Here is a 9,874-nt window from a genome sequence, read left to right on the forward strand (position 1 = left end):
ATCACACCCTGGTATCTTTGCCTAAATAGTCCCAACACCATCTCACAAACTGTCTATAGGCTATATGTCTATACTTTGTGTGGGTGGGTCCCTCAAATGCTTTGCCTCTATACTGTTGCTTGTATTGGGACCAAGCAACCTGCAATGTCCAAAGATTTAGACACACCGCTTCCATGCCAGGAGGGTCTGTGATACAGCCAGGGATTTCTCCATCCATCTCCTCTCTGGCTTCTTCCATCTTAGCAACAACCAAGCCGATTTCCTGGCAACAGATGCACTCTCTTATAGAATCCATTACTTGGCAATGAGAAACAGAACACCTAAAAATAAGATTGAATAATTGTATATTTGTATATGAATTACACACCATAACTGATTTGCTAAATTCACTATTAATGCATTTATGGTAAGTTGGAAACGTCGGCTCAATAATCAAAAGAAGGTGCCAAAAGGAGTAAAAGGTGCATGTGGTATATACAGTGCTTCCCATATATACAGTGGATCGAGGAAAAAAATATATACTTTCAATTGTTTCTTATATCATGCCAATTACATTTGATGATCAAATATCAGATGTTGGATTCCTAAAAAGCTTAATGCCAACAAGACCAATCGCCCTCGGAAACCAGGGGGCAATGGAATAATTAGAAATTATTCAATTGGAATCATTAGAACTGAAGTGATCGTGCTAATCATTGGTAAACTGGCATTTTAGCCATTAAACGTCTATGGTCCTAAAAGAAAATGATGTCAACATATACGAAAAATATTTTGAACTGCGTTAGTTAAAAGAAAAAACGTGTCCTACCATTCCCCTAATCTCCCAACGTCCAATCTCCACTCCTTGTTCGACGCAGAAGGCTGTTGTTCGTCCACTGCCTTCTCTTCCTCTGAAACGTCTGGGTCGAACATGTGAGGCTCGAGACACATATTCTTCCTCCGACGCATCAGAATCGTCACCTGGTAGGAATCGTTCCGTTGATGTCGAAATTTCACTTTCAGACTTCTCGTCGTCGCTCTCGCATGTAATGCAGTAATCCACCATGTTGATATGAACGTTCACGAAGTAACGTCACGACTTCCCGGGTTGGAGTGCGATTGAAAAATTTGGTCAGAATCTTTTCCGATTTTTTCTTATATGTGAAAAATTAAAAAACAAAAAATTCGGTGGTATATTTATTTGTTCATATTTTGCTACATATATACGTACAGTTAAGTCAAACTAACAGACGCTTCATAACCGGTTTAAAAGCATTTATGGTTTGTTAATTGAACAGCTGCAATAGTATCCTTTTACATTCCACTGTATTTGAGAATAGTCCCAAGTGCTACCTGCAATCTTCAATTTTGACCACTGGAGGGGAAAATATATTGCCATTTTCTTTTTAAAATAAAAAAATAATATCAGTGCTTTAAGTTAACAAGTCAAATAAACTCTTTGCTTTTCTGAAAGATACAACCATTGAACACTGAACTTGTAGCTTGTTTGCTTCAAACTAGAAAAATAAGACAGACTCATCAATTACGGTAGTGTAAGTTAGTGCATCAGAAATACCATTGTTCATCATCACAAAATAAAATACCAAATTAACATCTTGCAGACATTTTGTTGTTACGGTTGTCCTGCACGGTGGCTTATAATGATGGCCACCGGATGCAGTTTGTAGCACTTCTGTCAACCCATCGTCTTCCACCATGCTTATCGATCTGCAGTTCATGGCTATCCACTTGGCAAGAACATTTTCAACCTGTCGGTCGTGGACTTGCTCATACGCGGGACGTTTTCCTCAAGTTTAGTTTGGTGAAGAGCTTTGCTACGGCTCGCTAAACTGTTAAGGTCTTCACTGCAAGCATTAGCTGTGGCAGCACTCGCTTGATATGGTAGGCTAAACTTGAGCTGCTTCGGTGGTAAGCAGCAAACACTTTCTTGCAAAGAAAACAACACTCTTCCTCAGGATGCGATTTGCTGGGGGGGGGGATGGGGAGGATCCCCCCCTCCCCCCTCTGTTGTGACGTTCCCCCCCCCCTCTGGTCATTTGTGTTTTATCCCTGGGGGGGATACATTCCTCCCCTCTCCTTCTGATCTGAATTAGTAATATTATCAGGGGTTTAATGTTCTCCGTCGCTGTGAGGGACTTTCGTCATTTGGAAAATGAGCGCAAAATGTTCCGTGTAGACTTTTTATTCAAGATTTTAACAGAAGCTGCGCTTAACCAATGAAATCTGGCAGAGCTAGGGCATTAGCCATCAGAAGGAGAGTAGGGCGGGTCTTTGCAAAGCGGAAATCTACCAGTCTGAGGTTTATCGGTGTTCAATTATTTTAACTTTTAAAAGAAAATCTCAAACTGACCACAGATGCATGAATGAAAGTAGCGGTAGTCAAAGGTTTTCTTTGGATTTATGTAAACCAGCAGGTCAGAAAGTTCAGTGCAAAAAACAGCTGACAACAACTTCCCTCGGTAAGTGTGTCTGTTGCTGTTATGTTTTATTTAAAACTGAAAGAGTAACACAGTAGCTCGGCTAATTTAGCATGACGCGCTTTTCTTTTTAAAAGAAGAAGGAGGGTCGGAATGTGAAACGATGTCCTGATTTGACTGGGTCTGATTTGGAAAAAGTAAAAAAAAAATCATAAATATTATTCCACCTGCGCTTCTCTGTAACAAAGAAGTCTTGGAGGGGCTGTTGACCATCTCTAGCAGTCAATGAGCGAGAGGTGGGGACACAGAGTATATAGGATTGATTTATATTGAATGTTACAGTAGAGTTAATGTACAGGTGTGAAGAAGATGATGATTGTAATGATGCAAGCTGCTGTCTTTTGAATTAGCTGCAGTTTATGGAGGGTTTGAAATTGTAAAGTGGAAAGGTGAGTGGACTGTGGACCAGTTTGGCAAAAGTGCGAAGGAAGAACTTGCTTGATGCTGCAAATATGAAAGTTAACCAGGTGATGTTATGGATGTGGAAAGTGAAGGAGATTATGCAGAGGGCTGTCCTTGATGGTGCAAAGGCTCTGAAGCTGGAAGGTGGGAGATACAGGAATTGTCAATGGAACTGTCAGATTTGGTTAAAGTGGACTTGTTACAATAAGCTAATGAGGTTACTAAGGTGGCATGACGTCCACGGCCCGGGAATATATGGGCTGACTAGAAAATGTTTTCAGTCAAATTGATTGTTTTTGCTTTAAACCCCTGAATATGATGGATTTTTCAAAATTAATTTTGTTGTTTGTATTTAAAGAGTATTAATAAATTTTCTGCTCAAAGCGGTTAAAGTAAATTAATACCCACTCCTGAGTCCCGACAGTAGATGGCGCAAGTTTAAAAACAAAAGTCTAACCTACTGGATCTAGCTAGCTACCTGAAGAGCACCTGCTAGCTAACCATTATTAATAAAACTTTGATTCATTAATACAACTTTTGAAATTATCCCCCCCCCCTGTTTTTTTTTTGCAAATCGCACACTGCTCTTCCTTTATCAATTGTCCCATTGGGGCATTTTTGAAAAGCAAACTTACCATTCATTGGACCTACAACTTTTACGTGCTCCTCCATTTTCACGACTTCTCTCTCTGCTACTACTCACTGCTCCTCACCTATAACTGGCCCTCCCAAATACATTGGGAGCCAATCAATGTCCACTTCAAGATGTTACTGACAACCCCCAACAACTGAAGGACAAGAAAACCAAAGTGATTAAAATTTAGATTAACACGATTCAAATGCATAAAGCACTAAATATGACTGTAATTAATTAATCGCAATTAACACAATATTTTTACATCCATAACATTAACTATCAGGAATGTTCATTGTACAGTTTCATATTTAAATAGGACTGACTTTAGAAACTCCATGCAAGTCCTAGCAGACCCTAAAGACTGCAGCATTACTACCTGCACCCATTGTTTACTTATTGCTTATCGTTTTGTTGTGTGTACCCTAAGTCGGAGTATGTCACAGAAAATAAAATTTTGCCACCGTAACACGCGGTGACAATAAAAGATTTTTGATTCATCCACCAAAAGCCCCTCTGTTTCCTCGTATTTCTGTGTTCACATTTTGTTTACACTATTCAAGTTAGCGTCAGTTAGTGATTTTATTCTGAAATTCACCGAAAATGGTCCTGTCTAGTGACCGATGTTTCCTGTTTGGCTCGTGAAATTCAGTAGCTTGCTCCCGGGACCGCTGCGGCGTCGGGTCAAACTTCCTTCTTGCGGAATTTTTTGCAGCGCCACAAGGCCTCGGTAACCGGGGCCACAACTGCATGAAACTGATGTTAGGATCAGTTTCATGCAGAGTTGATTTGGAGATGTTTTGACGATCTGGGTTCCTTACGGTGCCACAACCATATCTGCACCGTATTCAGTGTGAGCCCAGGGTTAGTCTTAGTTAAGGTTTGGAAACGACAATCATTTGAAAACATTCCCCTTTCTAGAATAAAATCTGAAATATCTTAAAACATATGCATTCTGAATCTTTTATAATGTGTATAGCTCTGCTTGACATTGAACTAGCAGAGCTATACATGCCCTGTTTGACATGTGGGGCTGCACAGTGGTGCAGTTGGTAGCACTGTTGAGTGCTACAGAAAAAAGGCCCGGGTTTGAACCTTGGGTTCAATCTGGGTTTTTTTGTGCATAGACCACTGTGCATGTGTGGGTTCTCTCCAGGTACACCTGCTTTCTCCCATAGTCCAAAAACATCAGGTTAATTGGTTATTCTAAATTGCCCTTAAAGGTAGAGTCTGTGATTTTTCAGGAAGTCCCTTTTTGAATAACTGCACATGCGCAAGACCATCTTACCTGCTCTTCCACTCCTGAGGGAGATCGCATGAATAAAAATCTCTCAAATCCACTCTGGTTTTATTTTTTTCTACTGAGGCCTTTCTTTTCTTCTCATAAACTTCTGCACGGTTTGCTTCTTGCGACTCTCAGCCATGTTCAAAGAATACAGTGTGAGCAGTGGAACTGAAATGAACGGCTAACACCGAGGCTAACCGCTAAGCCAACTGTAAACACCAGAAGTGTGCATGCGCAGCCAGCAAGCGAAACTAACAAGAAACTAGCATGCACACTGCCGTTACGTGAGCACGTCAGAATGATTAGCATGTTGGACAACCAATAGATAAGTTGATACCCCCAGAACTTCAATTCAATTCAATTTTATTTGTAATGCGCTAATTCATGATACATGTCATCTCAAGGCACTTTCCAAAGGCAAATTCAATTAGATTATACAAATTGGTCAAAAAGTTTCCTATCTAAGGAAACCCAGCAGATTTGTATCAAGTCTTGACAAGCAGCATTTACTCCTTAAAAGGGCGTAGAGCCACAGGGACAGTAGTCTGCATTGTCCATGGCTTTGCAGCAATCCCTCATACTGAGCAAGCATGAAGCAACAGTGGAGAGGAAAACTCCCCTTTAACGGTGTTATGCCATGATAACATCAAGATGAATAATTGATCTCAGATTGAAGTTTGAGAGTGGAAGAGTTTAACAAAGAAATTCCACTCTGGCTGCAACATGAGACCCTCGCAGCTTGGACGGCCCTTCCTCTCAACAGGGGTCCCCCTCCCTGCTATAACACCTTCCTCCCACAGACAAAGAGCCCTCTTCACTTCTGCAGACCTCTTCAGCTCTACAGCAGCTCTCTCACAGACCACCTCTCCAGGACAAAGCTACCAGCCGTCACCTCCTCCCTCCTTTAGACAAAGGAGGAGAGGGAGACTGGCTGAACCATGAGGCCATATGGCCTCCTCTGCTGGGACATCTGAAGGAATGTAGCTGGGCCAGCCACGCTTGATCCAGGGTCTGCTAGACTCGACTGCCTGCTTCAGCAGAGAACCTCTCGTCGCCCGGAGAACATGTCCGGGCAGATCAGTTTAAGCTTGCTGTCTTAACCTCATAATCAGATGCAGAAGAAGGATCCTGCATGCTAAAAACAGTTTTGTTGCATTTCTCCTCAGCACACGGGGAATATGGAACCCCAGGGAATCCCAGATTCCGCTGAAAGCCAGCAGCAGAGCCCATGTTGAATGCTCATGAGGGAAATCCGCTTAAATCGGACTGCAACGGGGTCAAAGATTGTCTCCAGGGACCAGGCCTCCAACCCGACCACATGGCTACAGAGCCAAGCGCTAGCCTGCCAAGAAGAACCAACGATTCTCCCTGCCTTTAAAGCTCCTTCCGTGAATGGCCAAAACTGGACAGACATGAGACAAAGGACAGGTTTGGGCAGCGAGCTAAGGGTGAAGTTAAAAGGTTTTGGGAAATGTTTGTAAACCATAGTGTTTAGAACAAAGGGCTAACGGTAGCTCGCGCTAGCCAAACTGCTATTAGCCTTGCTAACATCCGGTTTCGGACATTTTAAAAGGAGTTCGTTTTAAAGCATAAAGTGTAACTGTTCTGCTCCGCCATCCTTCGATGGTGTTATGAGCCTTATCCCCGCATTACTATTGAATATTAATGTTGGTAAAGGCAATTTTGATAACTTTATGTTGTAACCTCTTAGCCACTGATTCGCTGCAGCGACCCCTAGCGCCCGGAGGTAGAATCGCATAAACAAATGCAAGCGATTCTAAATTAAATGGTTTTACAGGACAAACCGGTCCTCAGAATATTTTTCAACAAATAATGTTTTGTTTAACTTGGGCTTTGCATTGTAAATGAATTGAAATACATGCCAAATGTTTTAACTCCATTCCATGCATTTGGAATCAGATCTGCAGTGAACCAGGATTCACTGAAGTATTCTGATAATGAACAACCACTTTGTTTTTGTCTTTTTTTTAATGTAAATAGTTCCTTAGCTTAGTTTTTTATCTTCATTTTGCTTAGTAGTTTAGTTAAGTTTCACTAGCCTAGTAGAGAGGATTTACTAATCGAAATATTGTGTTAATTCAGATAAACAGCATGACATAGTGATGTACTCTGGATGTTCATTTTATTTCGGTTATTAAATTCTTGAACTTGAAAAGAAGTTGTCACTCCTTTTTTCTATGTGTGTGCAGGTTTTTCTGTTAAAAGATCGCTACTGCTCGAATTCATCCCTTTCAACCATTGTCTTGATATCAGCTTAAGAGCTGATCATCGCCAGACAATACTTAACAGACAGAGAGTTATTTATGAAACATTAAAAAACTTTAAACCAGGGCCGGCCCGAGGCACTAGCGAACTAAGCAGCCGCTTAGGGCCCCCTGGTGGCCAGGGGGCCCCAAGCAGGGGGGCCCAAAAACGATTGACCAGGCCCTGGTCAATCTTTTTTTTTTTTTTTATTTTTTTTTTTTACAATTAAATAACTTAAACAAGTGATATAAATGAATAAATGAATGAATATCAATTTATAAATGAACATTTCAAGAAAAAAAATTCTGATTCAACTGCTCATGTGCATTCACTTCACGACGGCAGCCGTGATGGCGCTGGCGGCTCGCGGCTCGCGGTACGCGCGCGTGCATTGACAATTCACGCTGGCGCGCACGTCACGTTAATAGGAAAGTCTAAGCCATGTCACAAAAAAGGATGTATCCCTCTGGTGCAGAAAAAAGAAAAAAGACAAGGAAAGAGGAAGAGAAAAAAAAGAGCAAGATAAAGGTATGTTTTGCATGATTATTTACGGACCGATATTTTTGTGCAGCAGCAGCCAGCAGCACAAATTGCGCTCACGTCACTGAAGGTAACAGCTAGCTCGTCGTCATAACTCATGTCGTGATATTTATCAGCCATCCATCACCAGAGCGAAATCCCCACCATTAACAGTGAAAATATTATCCGTTATTAATATACATTTATCTAGGTAGGTGTGTATTTCATGTATTGGTACATATCGGCGAGGGAGACTATGTTTCTCGGCTGGTCTGGCCTGGGAACGCCTGCTTGGGATTCCCCCGGAGGAGAGGGACGTCTGGGCCTCACTATTGAAGCTCCTACTCCCCGCGACCCGACCCTCGTATAGGCGGAAGATAATGGATGGATAGATATCGGTTTAAGTTGGAGAAAACACAGATGCCAGCTTAGCTAGCATTGCTGTTTGTGTTGAAGTGAATCTACTACCTTCATAGACAAACACGTGCAGAGAGCCTCTCTGCTCTAAGATCTTTGGTGGGAGATGGTATTTATCTTTATTAGAAAATACACCAAAAATGAAAATAGACTGCAGTTTTTATTAATATGGTGGTGAGTGATGACGCAGTGCTTTCCTCGTATTTAGGCTGCAGTAGATCACCATGTTAAGTTTTCCCCATATGGCAATTATTCCTCATTTGCCAATAAATATGAATTGTTAGGTGTGGAGTTTCTTGTGGTGCAAGATGGGAAAATAAACTCATTCTACTCAATAAACTATGCATTATTCAATGCTATTTTTTCCAGGAACACTGTTGAAGTACTTTGGAGAACAACCAACTTTACCTTCCCCTAATGTTTCAACTAGTGTCAGTGCCTCCACAGCTGATGATGCAGCAGGTGAGGGTTTTCTTGATGGCAAATGGTTACATAGCCTGTTAATATGACATGAAACATTTAGCTTTTTATTTATTTATTTATTTTTTGTTTGTTTGTTTTATCATTGCAGGTTCATCCGCTGCACAAGCGATTAAAAGCGAGGAGCAGTTACAAGCACCTACATTCACCGATGCGTTGATTTCAAAATCAGCCGGCATGACAGGTCTGTTAATCTAAAAGTTTTTTGTTTTGTGTTGGCTTTACAATAAAATTTTCTGCTATGTTATTTTATTCTTTTTTATTAAATCTAATGTCCCTACAGGTCCTTCTACATCTGCACCCACTGCTATAGATTTACCATCCCCTGCCTCAACAAGCTCCAGCTATCAAGATAGATCAACAGCTCCTCCAATTGACCCAGTTGAATGGTCAGCATTCCTCTCAGACTTAGAAAGAACTGAACTGGTAAGAAGAGGGCCAGTGCCAATCAGTGACACCTCTACATTCCCCAAGAAATCAGATGGACGAAGCTTTCACTACCACTATACATACAGACAATTAGTTAATGGGGAAAAAATCAAGCGAAGCTGGCTAATTTATTCAAAGAAAAGTTATGCAGTTTACTGCTTCTGTTGCAAATTATTCTCAAGAAAGTCCACAAAGCTGTCAACAGAGGGACTGCGTGATTGGGTAAATGTAGGTGCTTTGCTGAAACAGCATGAAAATAGTCAAGATCATTGCCATAATATGGTGAAGTGGAAAGACTTTGCCCTCCGTCTTTCTAAGCAGAAAACTATTGATGCAACAGAAATGGCCCTTTTGGATGCAGAAAGAAATCGTTGGAAAGATGTTCTCATCCGTTTGATTAGTATCATTCAATCTTTGGCAGAGAGAAATCTTGCACTCAGGGGGTCAGTTGATACTTTGCATCAGGCCAACAATGGGAACTTCCTTAAAGAGGTGGAACTGATGGCAAAATTTGACACGGTGTTAAAAGATCACATCAGACGAATTGATTGTGGAATGCAGCACAACACGTACCTGGGTAAGACTATCCAGAATGAGCTGATAGAGTGTGTCAGTGATAAAATAATTGAGGTAATGGTGGCAGAAATCAAGGACTGCAAATATTATTCAATAATTTTACACTGTACACCTGATGTTAGTCACCATGAACAAATGTCTGTTGTGGTGCGCACAGTCACTCTGGGCACAACACCAGAAATAAAAGAGCACTTTTTAGGATTTCTGATAGCTCCAGAATCCACTGGCCTGGGTTTGTCCAATCTAATCCTTAACAGGCTTGAGGAATTGAACATTATGACGAAAAAATGACACTTCAAGAGGCTTGAAGTGTAATTTTTTAATGCTATAGTGGATTGTAGCATTCAGTCATTGGAGGATAGATTTACATCTTTAAGTGAGGTTAAAGAT

At 41.2% G+C, this 9,874-nt stretch overlaps 1 long non-coding RNA gene across 2 annotated transcripts; it reads left to right on the forward strand.

The window, feature by feature from the left end:
- The first annotated feature begins 7,509 nt into the window (after positions 1-7,509).
- LOC118559083 lies at positions 7,510-9,010 on the forward strand. 2 transcript variants are annotated; one of them, XR_004928629.1, is made up of 4 exons: positions 7,510-7,591; positions 8,369-8,461; positions 8,571-8,663; positions 8,763-9,010. It is a non-coding gene; the product is annotated as an uncharacterized LOC118559083 (long non-coding RNA). The 2 variants fall into 2 exon arrangements; XR_004928628.1 differs by lacking the exon at positions 7,510-7,591 and having other exon boundaries at positions 8,168-8,461.
- The last annotated feature ends 864 nt before the right edge of the window (positions 9,011-9,874 follow it).

This window comes from Fundulus heteroclitus, unplaced genomic scaffold (genome assembly GCF_011125445.2).
Source record: "Fundulus heteroclitus isolate FHET01 unplaced genomic scaffold, MU-UCD_Fhet_4.1 scaffold_216, whole genome shotgun sequence".
Taxonomy (NCBI): Eukaryota; Metazoa; Chordata; class Actinopteri; order Cyprinodontiformes; family Fundulidae; genus Fundulus; species Fundulus heteroclitus.